Below are 19,967 nucleotides of genomic sequence, written 5' to 3' on the forward strand. Positions count from 1 at the left end.
CTGTGACCACCTTTTTATAGTGGTCTATAAAGAGTTTGGTAAAACTGCTATCTATATACTGTATGGGCACACAGAAGAAGTCTATATGATACTGCACCCACCCCCCAAATGGGATGGAGGGGGCAATATTCTATGAAATTCTCCATGAATTCTAAAGTTAGAAAGGGATTTAAGATGCCAAAAGTCATTTTTTAATTACTGTAGCATAGAAATAAGTTTAATAAATACATATATAAAATACATAAATAAAATTAAATACAAGCAATTGGCCAAATTAATTTAATCAAAGCAGAACTAACAGATGGTTGTTCAACTTCTATTTGAATAAATCCAGTGACGAAAGATCTTAGTAGTTGGTTCCACTGTTTGTCAAACAGTGATTAGGAAGTTTTCTCTGTCACTGAAACTAAGTTTGCCTTCCTCTAACATAAGAGAATTATTCTGCGGCTTGCAGTCTAAAACAAGATATAACAGTCATTGCCTTGTTCTATGCAATCCCCCTGAAGATATCTGGAAACCAATATCATCATATATTTGGATATTCCTGAAAAAGTTGTTTTAAGTGTCAGAAGGAATTGTGCATAATATAATGGTAAAGATACAATGTGCACATTTTAAATGAGAATTCTCTCCTCAGGCCCTGAGCAAAATGACCTTGAGCATCCTTTGTTTATAGAAACTTACTTACATATATAAACTTACATATATGAAAGGGGGAAAAACATTCTTATTAGTATAACATACTTGACTATTCAAAAAGAATATTCAAAATAAGAATTTGAAAATTATCTTCTATAAATCTGTTTTTCTTTTTTTAAGAAAAGTGTTCAAGGAGACAACCATAAAAGGATTCAACTTCCCAAGAAATTTATATGATGTAAATACTGCACAACACATGTATTTAATTTAAGCAGCAATTCATAGTATTTATTCAATTAGTATTTGCATTGTTCCCATTTTTATAAGTCCTGAACATTTAGAATGAAAAAGGAGTCTGGAGAGAGCACAGAAAATTTAATCGTGACAGTTTATCTGGTGACAACATAGTGCCCATTATGAGGGCTTGTTTTTTATCTGTGCCTTGTCCACAGAACAAGGTGTTCCAAAAGCTAGTTGTCAGTATGGACAAGATCCATCAGATTCAAGCAAAGCATTAGTGCTGCTTTATTGTTAGAGTTTAGCTGCCCAGTAAAAAAATCCTTTGCAAACAATTTCTTGCCTCATTCCTGTTGTGGCTGGAAACATTAGAATTGTTTGAAGATTGGGAAACATTGAAAAAAGGAGCCAATAAATATTGGTATGTATGAGGTCAAGGTTCCATAATAACCAATCTTCTTGTCTACCATATAGATACAAAAGTTTCACAGCCCAGAGCACAATGAATAGAAATAAAATAGGTGCATCTCAGTTAGAGTATCAATTATGGACCAAAAACATTCCAGATGATGTTCAACAAGTCATGTGCTAGAAGGAATGATTACAAGAAAAATGAAAATCACAACTCCTTTATCCCCTTTCCCTTGTAAAACAGAATAAAGACACTGGTCCTGTAATCAATATGACCTGGAGACATTTTTTGTTCTTGACTGCCCCTACAACAATGAATGCTCAGTCTCTGAGTGTGAACAAAATCTATCATTTTGAGGAAATTGTATTGGGTGAAGTTCCATGCCACTCAACATCTTGCTTCCTCTGATGACAGATAAAAGAAAGCCCAGTGGCTATGTGGGCCAAGGGAGATCTTACAGGAACTAATATCACATCCTGATCCCAGTCAGCTAAAGCCAGGACCACAGAAAACAACAGGTTCTTTCTGGTGTTTTCATAAAACTGTTCCACATTCCTGGCTGCTACATGTGTTATTTTTTATCCCCTCATTTATTTTAGAGCATTTGAGGAGAATATTGATTGCTTACAGCATGTTGTTTCAAAACTTTCTCACTATTTCTCCACAAGGAACCGAAATATCTTAAACCCAAAGGGAACTGGCCAGGATAAATGGAACAGCAGTTTTACTTCTTGTCCAGGGTAACTGCAGACAGAAACCAGGTGGTGTGTATGACTTTTTCACATTCTGTAAACAATCTACCATTTTAAGGTGAAAGAGCTTCAGGCTGAGGTGTGGGCTTAGGAAAATGATTCTATCTTGCCCAGCTGCTTGGAGAACTAAACACAGTGGTGATAACAGCAGCACTGATGATAAAAATAAGATCCTTCAGGATATTTAGCCATTACTCAACAGCAGTTTACTATGTCTACAGAAAGAACATATGACATTGAAAAGGCTCCATGGGAGCTTCAGTAGCAAAATGTTCGATGCTGGTGTTTGATAAAGCATCTTTGGTACCCTTATAAATATTCAGATTGTCTCTTTTTGATCATTGAAGCTAGAATTCCATGAGTGTTGATGTTTAGACTTTCCCAAGGAGCCATTATTATAACCCTAACCCCAAAACTAGTACTCCCCAGGGGCAATAGGATTGCAACTTTCAGAACATCAAAAGTAGTAGAGTTCTGCCATTCTGGAGGATGCCAGTCTGGGAAAAGACTGCATAACATAAACAATGTTGTCTTGGTCACAGGATTTTATGGTAAAGTCCATCACTGAGTTAGGGTTTCAACAAAGACAATTTAAATAGTTTAAGAAAATTACAGGCAAAATATGATGGAAATTGTCAAATTCTAATCATTCTCCCCACCTCCACCCCCTCTATTTTGTAAAAGAACAAACACCCAAGACTTCCATTTTCAGTAATCTCTAATATTTATTTACCATGGATAAATCTAGACAGATCCCATTTGCTAATAGCCACCTACAAGAGTTTCATGCATCTGATTCCAAACAAATTTTATTCTGCACAAAGTTCTTCCTTTTGCCTGCAGTTACCCAATATCCCAGGGCAGCATTAATATTTTATACAGTAGAAATTTTGCTATTTACTTTTTCTAGAGAATTCATACATATGTAGATTAATCTTTCCCAGAATGCTGTCCTTCAGATGTGTTGCCAAGTCTCAAAAATTCAACCCTCCGGCCTATTGACTTTGGCATCTTAAAATTGGAAGGCACTTAGTTTGAAAAGGCTGACTTAAGCTTTGCCATATCTTCTCATTTTGTCCAGTTAGGCCAATTCAAATTGCTCATCTCTTGATCCTATGTTTAGCAGAAAAATATTTTATTACCCCTCAGAAGTATTCCCAGTGGCATGAGTCATATTACCATTATATGCTTTGCTTTTAGGAAATCCTTGAAAAATAAAGACTTCAGCTAACAATTTTCAGCTATGGATAGGCAGCTGGGTATCCTCAATATATTTTAGATGACTGTTCGCAGAATTCCTTGTCAGTGGCCATAAAGGGGTTGATGGGAATTGAAAATGAAATCTCTGCAGGGCAATAGATTATCAACTCCTGTTCAAGCCCCACATCTAAGGCATGGAACTCTATAATCTCTTGTATTATGAAAACTTGGATGCTACAGTATCAGAATTAGAATAGAGCTGCAAGGGGCCTTGGAGGTCTTCAAGTCCAGCCCCCTGCTCAAGCAGGAGTTCCTATACCATTTCAGACAGGTGGTTGTCCAGTCTCTTCTTAAAAACCTTGAGTGATGGAGCCCCTACAACTTCTGAAGGCAAACTGTTCCACAGATTAATTGTTTTCACTGTTAGGAAGTTTCTCCTTAATTCCAGGTTGTTTCTCTCCTTGATTAGTTTCTGTCTAATTTAGTTTCCAGTAGAAACAAAAGATACTTTTCCTTTTAAAAATTTTCTTCCACTCAATTGTGTCCAATTCTCAGAGATTGATAGGACAGGTTTCTACAGTTTTCATGGCAAGATTTGTCAGAAGAGGTTTGCCATTATCTCATATCCGATTACTCAATGTCTCAAGAAGCTGGCTTTAGCAAGTCTAGAACTCATAGTCTCCCAGTTTCTAGCCTGATGTCTTTACTGCTACATTAAACTGACTAGTTTTCATTTATAAAACTACAAAAATAGAACTATTGCACTTGCAACCCATAATAGAAACCAGGAGACTCTGAGTCCAATCCCACTTTGGGGAGAAAGCCAGCTGACTAACTTTGAGCTAGCCACTCTATCTTAGCCCAGCCCATCTCACAGGGATGTTGTTGTTGGAAAATTAGGAGGAGGAAGAAGTATTTTGTGTGTGTGCTGCCTTGAGCTATTTATAAAAATAATAAAGATGGGATATATTTAATCAGTTACCTAGGAGGAATCTTATTGCAGCTACTTAGAGCTTATTTTAATAAAGAATGTATAGAATTAACCCTGTTTTTAACCTGACATTGGCCAGGTTTCCACTTCAATAGACTTTCTTGAAACCAGACTTTGACATTATCAGTTTGATGATTACAATCACACCTTTTACTTGTGAAACTTCAGATGAAAGAGATACAGAAGCTGGAAAGGGCAGGCCCTATAAATATGTCTAAAATGTTTTCTGGTCTTTCTCAAACATTTAGTCCCAGCAAAGGCATTTACATTTTGATAACCTCTTTGACTCTCAAAGACATAGTTGAGACTACATTCTTCCTTTTTTTTTTTAAGCAACTGAGTTACCTTCCTTAACTACAATATTTACAGTATTATTGGGAAGGGGAGAAAAATATCCTTTCCTGATGCACAGTATTTCTTCAGTAACCCTAGTCTAGAACCTAATTAGGAAACTTATAACCTTTATAAAGTTATTGAAAATTCTCAGCCCCTACCTACTGCAATGGATATCTTAGGATAAAACATCTGTAACTTTTCCTGAAATCTTTACTAGTTTGGGTGAGAAGGAAATGGCCCTATCATTAGCCAGAGGACGATAAGTGCTTCAGGAGGCAAATCATTGCTAGGGAATAGCAGTAATGTCAACTATTTCTTGAACCCATTGGCATTCCTTTCAAATAGCAAATAAAATTATGGGTACATGCCATTTTTTTCAAATTATCCCATTACCAATATTTAAGTAAGGTTAAACTTACTTCTGATAATTTCATTCTGTAAATGAAATGAGAAGAGTCTCAGGCAATAAAATTTCTTGACCATCCCTATTCTTTTTAATTTTCTCCCAATAAATATTTTCATGTCCTCCACAAAATTCTAAATGTTAATTCCCTTTTTGCTCACAATGTGTATGTATATGCATGTGCAGGTCTTCAGATGTGTATGCCAGTTTGGTGTACTGATTAAAGACACTTCTTTAGAAACTCAGGAGACCATGAGTTTCAATCCTGCCTTAGGCATTAAACCAGCTCGATAGGCCCAGGAGAATTGCCCAATTTCTGAAATTACTTCAACTGAGTGTGACACCGTGACTCCTGAGGATGTGGATAAGGTTTTCCAGTCTTTCAGTCTGATCACCTGCCTATTAGATCCTGGGCCCTCCTGAGTTACTAAAGGAGCTTGGCAGATGCCCAGGAGATTCATCCGTACAATGGAATCAGCCTCTTTGAGGGATAAGGTGGTACCACCAGCCTTCTCAAGAGGCCATTCATGGATCCCTCTATTCTGGATAACTATTAGCTGATTTCCAATCTTCCCTTTTGAGGGAAAGTTGTGGAAAAGATGACCGGACAGCAGTTGTAGAGGATCTCAAAAGGAATATATTATCTAGACCTGTTTTAATCAGAGCAGGGTACAGTACAAAGACAGCAGTTTGGTGGAGCTGGGATGAGCCATCTATTTTGAAGCATCTTGATCTTTCATCATCTTTCAGTACTGTCAATGATATCCTTCTGGATCAGCTACAGGGTTGAGAGTGGGAAGCACTGTGTTCCAGTAGTTCCCTCAGTGGCCTATCTCAGTCAGTAGAAAAGAAGAGATTGTGCCCATAGACTCTCAATTTGAGGGATTTTATGTTTTCTCTTTCCTCTCTTTTAATATCTACACAAAACCAGGGTGTGAAGTCATAAGTCAGTCTGGAGTTTAATATCAATAGTATGCTAATGATACTCAGCTGTATATATCAAATCCAGGTGTACAGATGAAGGTGATGATGTAGTGATCCGGTGTCTGGAGGCTGCTTCATTCTGGATGGAGAGGAATAGATTTTAACTCAAATCTGATAAGACTAAGAGTCTGTGTCTGTTTAGCTCTCCTGTCCTGGGAATGTTTCCATTGTTGATCTTGGATGAGGTTATACTTCCCCATTCAAAACTGGTGACGGATAAGGCCCTCCTGACTCATAGCTCCTGATTGAAGAGTAGGTGGCAACTATGGCCAGGCAAGTCTTTGCATGGGTTGATCTTGTACACCAGTTCTATCTTTTCTTCAGCTATGAGGCTCTTCATAAAGTCACTCAAACCCTGGTCATCTCACAATTGGACTACTCCAATGTGCTTCACTTTGGGCTGCAGTGTTGCAAATAAAAGACAATGGCATGAGCAGTAGCAGGCACTTCAAAGTACGCCCAAATGTTACCACTGTTATATGAGCTGCATTGATTACCAATAGGCTTTGGAGTGCAATTCAAATTGCTAGTCACTTCCTATCAAGCCTTCATGACATAGGCCTGGCTGTCTGAGGAACTGCCTATCCCCAATTGTTTATGTCTGTCTACCATGTTTGGACAGAGAGTATCTGGTCCACATCCCTTCATTTAAATTCTGCTAACCTGAAATATCAAGGAAAGTTGCTATCTTTGTCATGGCCCACAGAAATATGGAGAGTGCCCACTCTCCTGAGATTCTGGAAAGCCCTTAAGACCTGGCTGTGTTCCCAGGACTGAGTTAATGTGAATATGATCCATTGTTATTTTGTATTATCTGTACTGTTTATTGTTCTAATTGTTTTAGTCCAGGCTACCTCTTTATGTGGGTTCTAATTGTTTTACTTTTATGTGGCTTTTGTAACCTGCTCAGGGTCTTCAGGCATCATACATGAAGCAATAGATAATTAAACAAATGACTCCAGGTGCAAATGGCCAAATTTAAATAGACAAGGCTCTAATGCTGAGAAAAATAAAAAGAAGAACATGAGGACATCCATCGTAACATCTCGGTAAATCATAAAGGATCACACTAAAATAATTTGTATCAATTGGAAACTGATTTAAAGTGTTAATCCTCATTCATTACCGGAAGCCCTTTTGTTTGCTGGCCCAGTCTGAAGATCTACTGACAATGTTTGTTGAGGAAGCAGAAAAAGAAAGAGGAGAGAGGAAAAATGAGATGGAAATAATAATATAAGCAAAACCCTCTAACTAAAGAAATAAAAGAATTGAAACAAAGAATAACTGAGCATCTAGAACAGCACAAAAACAACAGAATAAGACTACCTGCATTGAAGCTTGTTCCAAAGAAACAGCTAGCACAAGCATTAAAAGATGCAAATACTGCAATATCAAGTATAAGCACCAATTCACTGCAAGAAACAAACCAACTAATGTACAGCACAGCTGCAGTTATAACAGAATACCTGGGATGCAAAATCAACAAAGAAGAAAAACAAACAAACAGTGCACCACAAAAATGGAAGGTTAGACTAGAAAATAAGATCAGCAAGTTAAGATCACATGCAAGCAAGCTAGAACAGATGAAAGAAAAGAAGCTGAAGAACAAGAAGACCAAAGAATACCTAATCAAGAAATACCACTTAGAAACAAGGAAGATCAAGGAAGCACTGGAAATAATAAAGCAACAAATAACAGCTATAGCCAGGAAAATCAGTAGATATGAAGCTCGAATTGCAAACTATAGGCAGAACCTCCAATTTCAGTCCAATCAGAAACGTTTCTACCAATCCATCAATGGAGAAACTGCAAAGAATCAGTCAGTACCTGACAAGGAAGAAACAGTGCAGTTCTGGAAGCAGATATGGGATAACCCAAAGAAATACAACAAGGATGCGGCTTGGTTAAAAGAGGTGGATGCAAATAAAACAGAAGTTGAAATGAAAGAACTAGTAATAACAACAAAAATGGTAGAAAAAAGAGCAAAGAAAATCAAAAATTGGTCAGCACCAGGTGAAGATGAACTGCATGGGTTTTGGTTGAAACATCTAACTGTTATACACCCACTCATTGCCAAGCAGTTCAACAATATACTACAAGGAGGAGAAATTGAAAAGTGGCTAACAACTGGGAAAACCTACCTAATAATGAAAAATCCAGCAAAAGGGGCAACACCAGGTAACTACAGGCCAATTACCTGCTTACCAACAACTTTCAAATTACTAACTGGTGTAGTAGCTGATGCAGTGCAACAGAATCTAGTTGAAAACAATCTCTTTCCACCTGAGCAGAAAGGAAACCGCCCCAATAGCAGAGGAACAAAAGATCAACTCCTAATAGACAAAATGATCTTGGAAAACTGCAAGAGAAGGAAGACCAACCTGAATGTGGCATGGATTGACTACAAAAAGGCATTTGACTCTCTGCCACATGATTGGATAATCAAGTGCCTAGAAATAACAGGAGTCAGTAGAAACATCAGAAAATTTGTGCAAAGATCGATAGCACAATGGAAGACACAGTTGCAGATCAATGGTGAGAGACTGGGAGAGGTTAATATCAAGAGAGGAATATTTCAAGGAGATTCATTGTCACCATTACTATTTGTTATTGCACTGTTTCCTGTGTCAACAATACTGAATAACTCAGGACATGGCTATCAAACATCAAAAACATCTGCCAGACTATCCCACCTCCTTTATATGGATGATCTGAAGCTGTATGGAAAAACATCATCTGAAATAGAATCGCTGCTCAACACTGTCCGTATATATAGCCAAGATATTGTAATGGAGTTTGGCTTGGACAAATGTGCCACACTTACTATCAAACAAGGAAAAATAGTGAAAACTGAAGGAATCAAGATGCCCCACGAAAATAACATTAAGAGTCTGGATGAGGAAGAGTACTACAAATACTTGGGTATCCTTCAAGCTGACAACATCAAGCACACTGAAGTCAAGAAAAAGATTAGAGGTGAATACATCAAGAGAGTGAAGAAGATCTTAAAGTCCAAACTCAATGGAGGAAATACCATAAAGGCAATCAACACCTGGGCAATCCCAGTCATTAGGTACACAGCTGGAATAGTGGACTGGACTCAAGCAGAACTAAAAGCAATGGATAGGCAGACCAGAAAAATAATGACAATGAATCATGCCCTTCATCCACGCAGTGACATTGATAGACTTTATCTACCAAGGCAAATAGGTGGGCGTGGAATGCTACAAGTACATCAGATGGTTGAAGAAGAAAAAATGGCTTTGGAAGAATATCTGAAGAACAATGATGAAGATGCACTGAAATTAGTATATCAGGAAGGCTTACTAACTACTGGAGAGACCAAACTGGCCTACAAGAAAGACCAAATGAAGAACAGAATAGAGGCATGGGAAGACAAAGCACTACATGGCCAATACATGAAAAAAATAGCTGGGAAAGCAGATAATAATAAAAACTGGCAATGGCTAAGAGCAGGAAAATTGAAGAAAGAGACTGAGGGACTAATTCTGGCTGCACAAGACCAAGCCTTAAGGACAAATGCATACAAAGTCAAAATTGAGAAGACAGCAACAGACAGTAAGTGCCGCCTATGCAAAGAAGCTGAAGAAACAGTGGACCACTTGGTAAGCTGTTGCAAGAAAATTGCACAGACTGACTACAAGCAGCGGCATGACAAAGTAGCAACAATGGTGCATTGGAAGATCTGCAAAAAATATCATTTGCCTGTAAGCAAAAACTGGTGGGATCATAAAATAGAGAAAGTCATAGAAAATGATAAAATTAAACTGCTCTGGGACTTCAGAATTCAAACAGACAAGCACCTGCAACATAACACCCCAGACTTAACAATTGTCGATAAGAAAGACAAAAAAGTCTGGATAGTGGACGTGGCAGTGCCTGGAGATAGCAGAATAGAAGAGAAAGAACTGAAGAAGATAACAAAATAAAAAGATCTACAAATAGAAATAGAAAGACTGTGGCAAAAGCAAGCAAGGGTAGTACCAATAGTAATAGGCTTCTTGGGTGCAATCCCAAAACAACTGGAGCACCACTTGAACACCATTGGCACTGACAAATTTGCTATTAGTCAATTGCAAAAGGCGGCCTTATTAGGAACTGCTTCCATCCTGCGACGATACCTGTAATACCATCAAACATCCACATCTGCCTATCCCAGGTCCTGGGTAAGGACTCGATAGGTAGACAAAGTGCCAAATCCAGTCTGAACATCCGGCTGACTGTGCGATGATCCATAATAATAATAAAAAAGTTGGAGGGGACCTTGGAGGTCATCTAGTCCAACCCCCTGCTCAGGCAGGAAACCCTATACCATTTCAGACAAATGGCTGTCCAGTCTCTTCTTAAAAACTTCCAGTGTTGGAGCATTCACCACTTCTGGAGGCAGGTTGTTCCACTGGTTAATTGTTCTAACTATCAGGAAATTTCTCCTTGGTTCTAGGTTGCTTCTCTCTTTGGTAAGTTTCCATCTGTTGCTTCTTGTCTTGCCTTCAGGTGCATATCTCCATAATAGTTATGGAAAAGTAGAAATAAGAGACAATGTCTCCCTGTAATGAGGTTACATCCATACACTCAAACCCCAGATTTTCATTCTGTTTCCTCTTTCATTCAGAACTAGAATTATATAATGCAAAGTGAAAAAGTAACAGCAGACAATTGTTTGGGGGGAGTAGAGTTCAGCTCAGGAGGCAGAGTCCATTAGGGAGTTTTGTTGATAAAACGTATTGAAATGTGTAGGATGTACTAAGAATTTACTGAAATCTATAAGACTTATACCACATCTTAAGTCTCTGGAAAAAGAAAATGGGGATAAGTTGACACCAAGATTTCAGGTCTTAGCAATTGAAATGTTTATCATATAGAAAATCATTTAATCAGCTTCTTGAACTTAGATATATACTTTTGTAACCAAACATTCCTAAGCCTTATTTCAAAGGGTTTATAAATAATATTATTGGAATATATTCTAATTTTGAAAAGGCATAATTAATTTACTATTCAGTCATTCCAATATGAATCAATTTTGGAAGCCTTTGTTATAAAACTCTTAAATTCAGATACTTAATTAGGACTTTCTAATTCCTGTATGCATATTTATTCTTTTAGTTATTTTCTCATAACCCTTTTCTCTCTCTTACCAAAAAGCATCCATTTTACCATTTATCCATCACAGAAAATAATTCCGCTATCTCTTACTCCTCACTGAAATAATTCCTCTTTTGCTTTCCTGCTCAGTATTTGGTGGCCTCATTTACTCATTTGCCTGAGTAAATCAGAACTGTTTAAATGTTCTGAACTCTAAACTTGAATTATGAAAATAAAACTGCTGTGTTCACATATTAATTAATGCTATCCATAAACAAATCCTCTTATACTGTAACTTAATATGGTGGATTTGTTCATCACACCATTCTAAAATAATGATTTGATCTCTATAACATATAGCTTCATATTATATATGAATTTCATATAAGGCTAGTCTACTACTACATTATGCAAAACCCAGATTCTGTACCTGTTTATATATTTTTGAAATGAATGTATTTATTTATATATTCAGTGCTTTTTTTCTAAAAAAAAAAAAATGTGCCGGAATTCACACATATCATACAACCTGCCTTGCCTACCCTACAAGGTTCCATCCAAAAAAAGTGCCAGAACTCTGTTCTGGGTGTTCTATGAGAAAAAAAGTCCTGGATATATTTATTAGATTTTTTAAGGCGGCAAATGTACCTAATAGTCCTTTTCCCTCCAATATTCCCCATCACAACAGCCCTGTGAGGTGGGTTGGGCTAAGACAGGGGTAGGCAACCTTGGCTCTTTTATGACTCGTGGCTGGCTCAGGAATTCTGGGAGTTGAAGTCCACGAGTCATAAAAGAGCCAAGGTTGCCTATCCCTGGGCTAAGAGAATGAGTGACCCAAAGTCACCCATCTATATCTAGATGCAATTAGCAATTTTTAATTATTATTGTCATTATTGCAATTTTTATTTATTTTTAGCATGAAATATTCCTATAGACTGTAATATGTCTAGTGTTAGTGCTTGCTTTAAGAAGTTGCTTCTTAAGGCAACTCCAGTATTAAGCATGTGGTAGTTCTAGATAAAACTGTTCTCAGATGATGTTCATGGAATTGGAAGGAGAAAACAGGAGAATTTTGTCTTTGAAACTGGATGCTCGCTTTTATAACTTGCTCAAAAATTCCCCTGCTGTTCCCAACTATTCCACTCTTACCCATTTCTCTACTAGCAAATAAATATGAAATCTTCCAGCAGAGAGGTGAAAGAAGCTGCAAATCATACAACACAGTTACCTTCTAAAATTTCAATAATAGAAGAATAAGAGTTTTGTCTTCTAGAGAACCAACACAGTATGTGTATATACATATATAATAGATGAAAGTGGGATGGCGTTGGGGGGGGCAGACAGCTAAAAGAGAAGGAAATGCTTCCAAGCATTTAAACATGGAAGAACAACAGGAGCTTAAATGTAATTATGATGGAAAGACAAAATGATGGAAACAATTCAAGCTTGCCTAGAAATTTCTATCTCTGACCTCGACACAACTTCCTTTCTGTTGCTAGGTTGGAGAAAGAGAGTGTGATTATGAAGTAGTGAAAAAAGTGCACTCTGCACATTTTCTGACATGTTTTGGAACTACCTCCTTTATTCCAGATTAAGCTTTGGCTTTCTAACAGATTTAAAAGATAGAACGGGTTCAGATTATTTTTCAGGATTTATTAATACGTATATTTCTGTAGACTTTTGTCTCCACCACTTTTTCTGGATACCACAGAAAAATAAAATACCTTCCAATTGCCATAATCAGAAAGTATTTGAAACAATAATTGTGATTTAATAATAATTTGTGCTGTTGAACTGATGTCTTCAACCAAGCTGCTTGAAAATAGAATGCCACTAGTAAAATATCACTATGTGAAAACAAGGTGTAATATCCAGCTGCTTTGGACCAGGAAAAAGAAAATTTATCGATATTAGGGAGAGAGGTCATTCACAATACAGGAAATTCATGAATGGTGCAGGATCTTTGATTTGTCAAGAGTATAGTACGGCATTTTGATTCCAGCTAATGAAGGGAAAAAACATCATAACATTAAGATAAGTGATAGGGCCCATCCTGAAAATTTCAAAGCAACTTCTTTTTCCTACACACATACACACACACACACACACACACGCATACACACTGCAATATAGAAACTGATTCAGTTCCACCGAACCAGGCAATAAATGATTGAAAAGAAGTTGGTCAAATTTTTCAGCATGGATAATAATTATAACATCAGCAATAATATATGCATGCCTCTAATTTTGATCAATGTGAGTTTTCAAGATTATTTTAAAAATATACCCTGAGCATATGAAATTAAGCAGAAGAGAGTGATTCAAATAAACTTGAGTCCTGGCATCTCTAATTTCAAAACTAATCACTTTTACTTGATTGAGTGATTAATTTTTCACATTTACAATACTGTACAAAATGCCTTTTCCCATGGCAGTTTATAACTATCAATAAAACACCACTCATTAAGATATACAACACTTATAAACTTGGCAATAAATAAAAGCAGCATTAAAATAGCATGAGGACTGTTTCAGAATTAATTAAAAGGTCTGGGAAAGTAAAAGTGCTGAAAATAGAAGGAATGGAGTACCAAAGAAAATCTCTTTGAGCAAAGCATTCCTCTGCCGAGCCATTTCAGCTCAGATGGCTACAGCAACTGGAAGAGATATTCAAATATTTTCATGTAGGCTTAGCTAATAAGGAGACAAAATAGAAGCAGGGAAACCTGATGCAATATATATGTAGAGCTTTATGGGCAATATCAAAACTTCTAAACTGTGCTCAGATATTGATCAGAGCCTAATTCAAATGGAGAGACTTGGCAGTGGCAAGTAGTGATCTCAATTTCAGTTAATAATTGGAACAACATCCACTTGGATGTTATAGTGGATAGGTTTGCACCTTTCTAGGTTAAAGTAGGGTGTATTATTTTGTAGCTGAATCTCTTATAGGAATTCATTGTTTTAAGATGCTCTGCAAAGTAAAATATCATTAAAAGCTGAGTATGATTTATTTATTTAATTGAACATAGCACATAATGAATAGACAGCATTTATATTCTAGGAATCTGAGTTTATAGTTTAGTTTGCTGCATAAACCCAATCCCAGTGTTTATGATATCATTAGTGAAAGACCTGTCATCATAAAGGGAGGGAGCTCTGTAGTGTTAACTGCAGGGAGAGGGGCCTACTGGATCTCTGTCAGCAGGATTCTAGTCACCCACTCTTTCCAACTGCAGTGCTTTCATTTTTTTGCAGGAATGAATAGCAGCCATTCACTTATATGAAAGTAAAGGGCAGTTCTGAGGTAAGCTGGTTCTTGCCCTTGGTGACCTCAACTATTATGGATCAAGTCTGTTTCTTTTTTCAGAACAACATCTTGGACTGTTTCTTAGCTGGACTAAAGCAAGACATAATGATGGAAGGGTGTGTGTGTGTGTGTGTGTGTGTGTGTGTGTGTGTGTGTTTATGTGTATGACATAATGATGGAAAGATATATAGATAGATAGATAGATAGATAGATAGATAGATAGATAGATAGATAGATAGATAGATAGATAGATAGATAGATAGATAGATTTGTTTTCTGAGATTTTCGCGGGTGTTTGTATGTAGGTCTTTGGTTATTTGGGTTTTCTCCCACGTCAAATTGGAAATGTCTTGGCAACGTTTCGACGAAGTTTCATTCGTCATCTTCAGGCTGGTGTTTTCGGCTTCATGCTTCTAGGAGCAATGTGTGATCATAGCTGTTTCTTCCTTTTAACTGACAGTGGGGGTATGCACTAATTGGATGAGAGCTTGGCTGTGTTCTGATTGGATGGAGGTGTGTTCTGATTGGTATATATATCTTGTATAGTTATATATTGATTTATCTATTTAGCTAGCTATACACCCATTGATCCATCTATCCATATATGTGTATGTATGTGTGTATGTTTCTCTGTGCAACACATACAAATACATACACATATATATATTTCAAATATATATTTGTAATATTTGCTTTCTTCTTCCCATACAAAATCAACAATTTTTTTAGGACCAGAGTAAACAAAGTATAATATCAAACATACCCTACACTGTCACACCCTACCAATCATATTTATCTGTATGGTACAATACAGTACAGTATAACAAAAAGGTGTGCACATGTCCAGGCCATCTCTCAGAACACCTCTCAGTTAGGACTCCATTTCAATTATTCTGAATTCTCTGAACTTAAGGACATTTGTGAACTTTTCTCACCTTCCCTGAAGGCTTGACCTCTGATCCGTTTGTTGAAAGCCTGTCCCTGAGTATGTTTGGCGTTCTCTTGTTACCAGCTTGCAGTTTGTTCCCTCACCCCACCCTTATAGCCCAAAATAATTTTTCAAAGCAGACCTCTTGCCTGGAGTGCTGATGGACTGGCAGGCCTTGGAAATCATAGGTTGTTGTGTGGGAAGACCTATGCATGACCCCATTCTTGGACCTCTGGACAGCCCAAGCCTGTCCTTTGGTGAATTCATTTAGGGTTGAACTTTCAGTGAACCAAAGCTTGAGAAGAAGAGGAACTAGCAGGACAAGGCAGACAGAAGAGTAGAACTCTAGGCAAACCCATCAGGCTGAATAAATATTGAATGAAACTATATGAAGATTTGAAATGGAGCTGTCAGACTAATATGTAAACTGAAGAAAAGATAGGTACATTTTTCTGTGCAACAAAGAAGACACCAATTCATTCTAAGCACAGCAAGGCAAGGCTCAAACGTACAGGGGAATTATTTGTACCCCTGTATGTTGGGGTGGGAAGTGAATCATGGAATTTAATTTGGGTTCAGCTAAAGAATACCTGTAGGAGCAACAAACAAGAAAGTAACCCCGAATAAGTGCACTTTGTCTTTTGATGCTTTCCTGCAATTGCAAGGGCCAGAAGCGGTCAGCCAATTTACTTAATCTGTTGAAGTAACAGACACAGAATTATCAATGTTATGTTATCTTAATCAAACAGAACCAGGATTTTCAGAAAGAATTGCTTTCTTGAGGAGATATAACACTAATTGCTTAAACAAAAATCAGGGATCAACACAGGAGAAATTTCATGGTATTGTGATCAGTGTTCAGGAGGCATCACTTCATTTATATTTTAATATATTTACAGGTAGTCCTTGACTTACATCCACAACTGAGCCCAAAATTGTGACCTTTTCGCCATGGCTGTTAAGTGAACCTTTAGAACTGTTAAGTGAATCATACTATCATTAAGCAATTCTGGCTTCCCTCATTGAGTTTGCTTGTCAGAAGCTCCCTAGGAATGTTGCAGATGAGAATCCCAGGACCTCCAAGAAGCTGCAATCATTGCAAACACATATCAACTGCCAAGCACCTGAAGTCTGATCGTGTGATTGTAGGGATGCTGCAATGGTCATAAGTGTGAGAACTAGTCATAAGTCACTTTTTTCAGTGCCATTGTAACTTTGAATGATTATCAAACAAATGGTTGTAAGTAAAAGATTATCTGTAAATGCATACATTTTTTCCATGTTTACTTAAATTTTCTGAGACATTCAGGCAAGTTCAGTTCATACTAGCTTTCTATAATATGTTGCTCTCCAGATCCATTAGGATTGCAACTCCCAAATTACAGTAGTCCTCGATTTATGACTACAATGGAGCCCAAAATTTCTGTTATTAAGCTGGTTAAGTGAGTTTTGCCCCATTTTATGACTTTTCTTACCACTGTTCTTAAGTGAATCACTACAGTTGGTAAGTTAGTAACACAGTTGTAATGTGAATCTGGCTTCCCCATTGACTTTGCTTGTCAGAAGGTCACAAAAAGTGATCACATGACCCTGGGACATTGCGACTGTCATAAATATGAGCCAGTGACTGAGTGTCCAAATTTTGATCATGTGACCATGGATATATTGCAATATATTGCAATGGTTGTGTGTGTGAAAAACAATCATAAGTCATTTTTTTCAATGTATTGTAACTTTGATTGCTCACTAAATGAATGGTTGTAAATTAAGGACTCCATGCATTGTGCATGATGGGATTTGTAGCCTCAGCACATTCAGTTGAGAAAGGTTTCCATAGCCTATTCTCATGATTACAATGGAAGTGAAAAGTGATATTTGCTACTGGAAAAAAATGTTGAATGGAGGAAAAATTCACCATCCTTAATAATTCAATATAGTCTAGATGAAAGTTGTTTGGAATCTAATAAATGAGTAACATGTGTATATTTCTTGTAAACCACATGCTATCTGAATGAGTGCAAGGATTATAAATGTGTAGCAAAAGTGAGGATAACAGTTCTTCTCTGGAAAGTGTTGCAGCTAAATCAACCAAATTCCAATTTCCCAATTAGCTTCCACTCTTAACAAAGATATTCTAAGGTACCTTATTTCACTTTCTTCCAAGAAAGTTCACTTTCTTCCAGACAACTGCAGAAGCTAACTTGAAAATGTATACATTTCTGCTGATAAATCTTTTGGTAGAAATTTGGTAGATATGCACAATTATATGTTACAAGCATGTTGCTGAATGAGAAACTTTATAAATTTATTGGCATTTCAAAATTCAGATCTGTTTTAAAATTTCAGTTTGGAAATTAATGAAGAAAGGTATCCATTACCAAATGTTTCTGACAGACTTGACTCAGGAGAAGCTGTCAACTCGTCATTTCCTATTCCAGGGACAGAACTGCAGGGCTTACCGATAAAATTGACTACAGTACCAGAGATGGGATACGTTCTTGCTTAGAATGTGCAAAACTGCCCCTTATCACATACAAACCTGCCTTCCAAGATCTTGCTACATCCTCCGAAATCCCAACATGTTAATTAAGGCAGCCATGTCTCTTTTTTTATTGTACACATGTGCCACCTTTCTTTAACTCTCCCCCACCATTCTCAGAAGATATGGAAATGACTCTAATCTGAAATTCCTTCAAGGAAGGCTACCAGATCCAAGCAGCAAATGTCTGGACAGCAGTAAAGAGCTAATGTTCTGCTTGCTGCCATCTAAGGGTCATCTGGGTTTTTTCAGCCCAAAACTGGTACTAATGCAACTAATGATAACACTGAAAGACATAGGATGTCTTTGACCAAGATATAGTCAAGGAAATAATAAATAAAAGTGGACTAGGCATAGCTGTTATTTAATAAAATGCATTTTGCACAAACAAAAGTTATTGTATTATTTTCATCAATTGCCAGATTGATCAAAAACTTGTTAGCTCTTTGATTAAATCCTAAGGAGTTTGCTTTTAAAAAAAAAACATATAAAGTGACAGGGTGTGCAAAACGACACCATTTCTCATTATGCTTGCCTGTTGTTCAGACAAACTGTCACAAACACCAGAAAAAAGCTGGAAAGCTAAACTTTTAGTTCAGAAAAAAAGTACAAGTTGGCCAAAAGTCTTTCTTCCCTTTAAATAGGAAGTGGTTTTCTGAGATCAAAAGGCTTCACATGGTGAGAACAAATGCTTTAAGGCAAGAAAGAAAGAGGAATCCCACCAAGGGCTAAGAACAGATGGCACTGACATACTTGCCAGGGAGCCACACAGTCTCTTGAACATCTTTTCTTGCTCTGACGCTTTTAAGGAAATGACTGGGATCTGCTCAACATTCCTTCTGAAGATCTTCACAACAGTGACTAGAAGAACCAGCCACCTCACTGTCATAAATTATTTAGAAGCCTTTGTAAAAAAAAGAAAGGAAGAAAGGAAAACAACCTGAGAATTTCTTTTAATTTGTAATAATGAAAGAACTCCAGCTGCTTTGAGAAAGACTGTGGTGTTAACTGTTTAACTCAAGATCCATGCTAGAAATGTTTGCCTTACACGTGCATGTTCATGTAGATACCTATACACAAAATCCCTCCAGTGAAGCACACAGAGCTACGTAGAGAGTATGGCAAACCTACGTTCCCCCATTTTCATCCTTATTTTAGGAAAGAAGAAAACAGAAATCGGAGACATGAGACAGGTGGGTGAATAGAAAAGATGAGATAATAACAATGAGAAAATAGATAAAATGAAAATGAAAGATAATGGGGAGATGAAATGAAGCAACAATATCATGATGGACAAAGGGGCAAAAAGAAAAAACAAACAAGGGAGAGATAACTGAATGGGATACTTAAGAAAATGGATTTTAAGTGAATTAATAGAGAAAATAAATAATGGATAAACGAAGCAAAAAAGAAGCCAGATGTCACAAATAATGTATGAAATTATTTAACAATTTAAATAAATAGAATTCAAGGATTTAGAGCAATTTCAGTAGCTTAATAGTGCAATTCTGTGCATTTACTTAGAAGAAAATTTTGCATTTAATGATATAATACTCATAGGTCAATGTATATAATTTATAATTATGTACATAATTCCTCTTTCAACATTTAGTCAGCATTCTTTGATCATTGTGTTTTTCTGGTATGTGACCGTAATAAAAGATTGAATTGAATTCTATGACCGCTGTGTTCTTTTCTAAAGTTTTGAAGAAATTTCCTCTGTAGAGTATTTTGTGTGTGTGTGTGTGTGTTGAAGTTACTGAACTCTGTTTATGTCTTTTTGTCTATATTAGCTACATTTTATGAGAACAGAAGTAGGAGAGATAATGTGATACAATGGTAATGTACTGGACTAACCTTAGGCTAATCCCTGTTTGTCAGCCTAGCATACCTCAGAGGAATAAGTTATGAAATAAAAATGGATCAGAACGCTGTTGTATCATTTTGAGCTTCTTTAGAACTAAAAATAATAAATAAGACTTGAATCTGAAAACAGAGATTAAGAAAAGCAGTGGTATTTAACAGAAGATAAGAGCTGCTATCTGTAGAAAATGGAACAGTGATCCTGAGACTGAATGGAGACAAGAAAAGATCCCCTCCAGTTCTGCTGCTTCTGAAGGAGAGGAAAGC

The sequence above is a fragment of the Crotalus tigris genome, unplaced genomic scaffold (genome assembly GCF_016545835.1).
Source record: "Crotalus tigris isolate CLP2741 ecotype Arizona unplaced genomic scaffold, ASM1654583v1 scf7180000024472.5447098, whole genome shotgun sequence".
Lineage (NCBI taxonomy): Eukaryota > Metazoa > Chordata > Lepidosauria > Squamata > Viperidae > Crotalus > Crotalus tigris.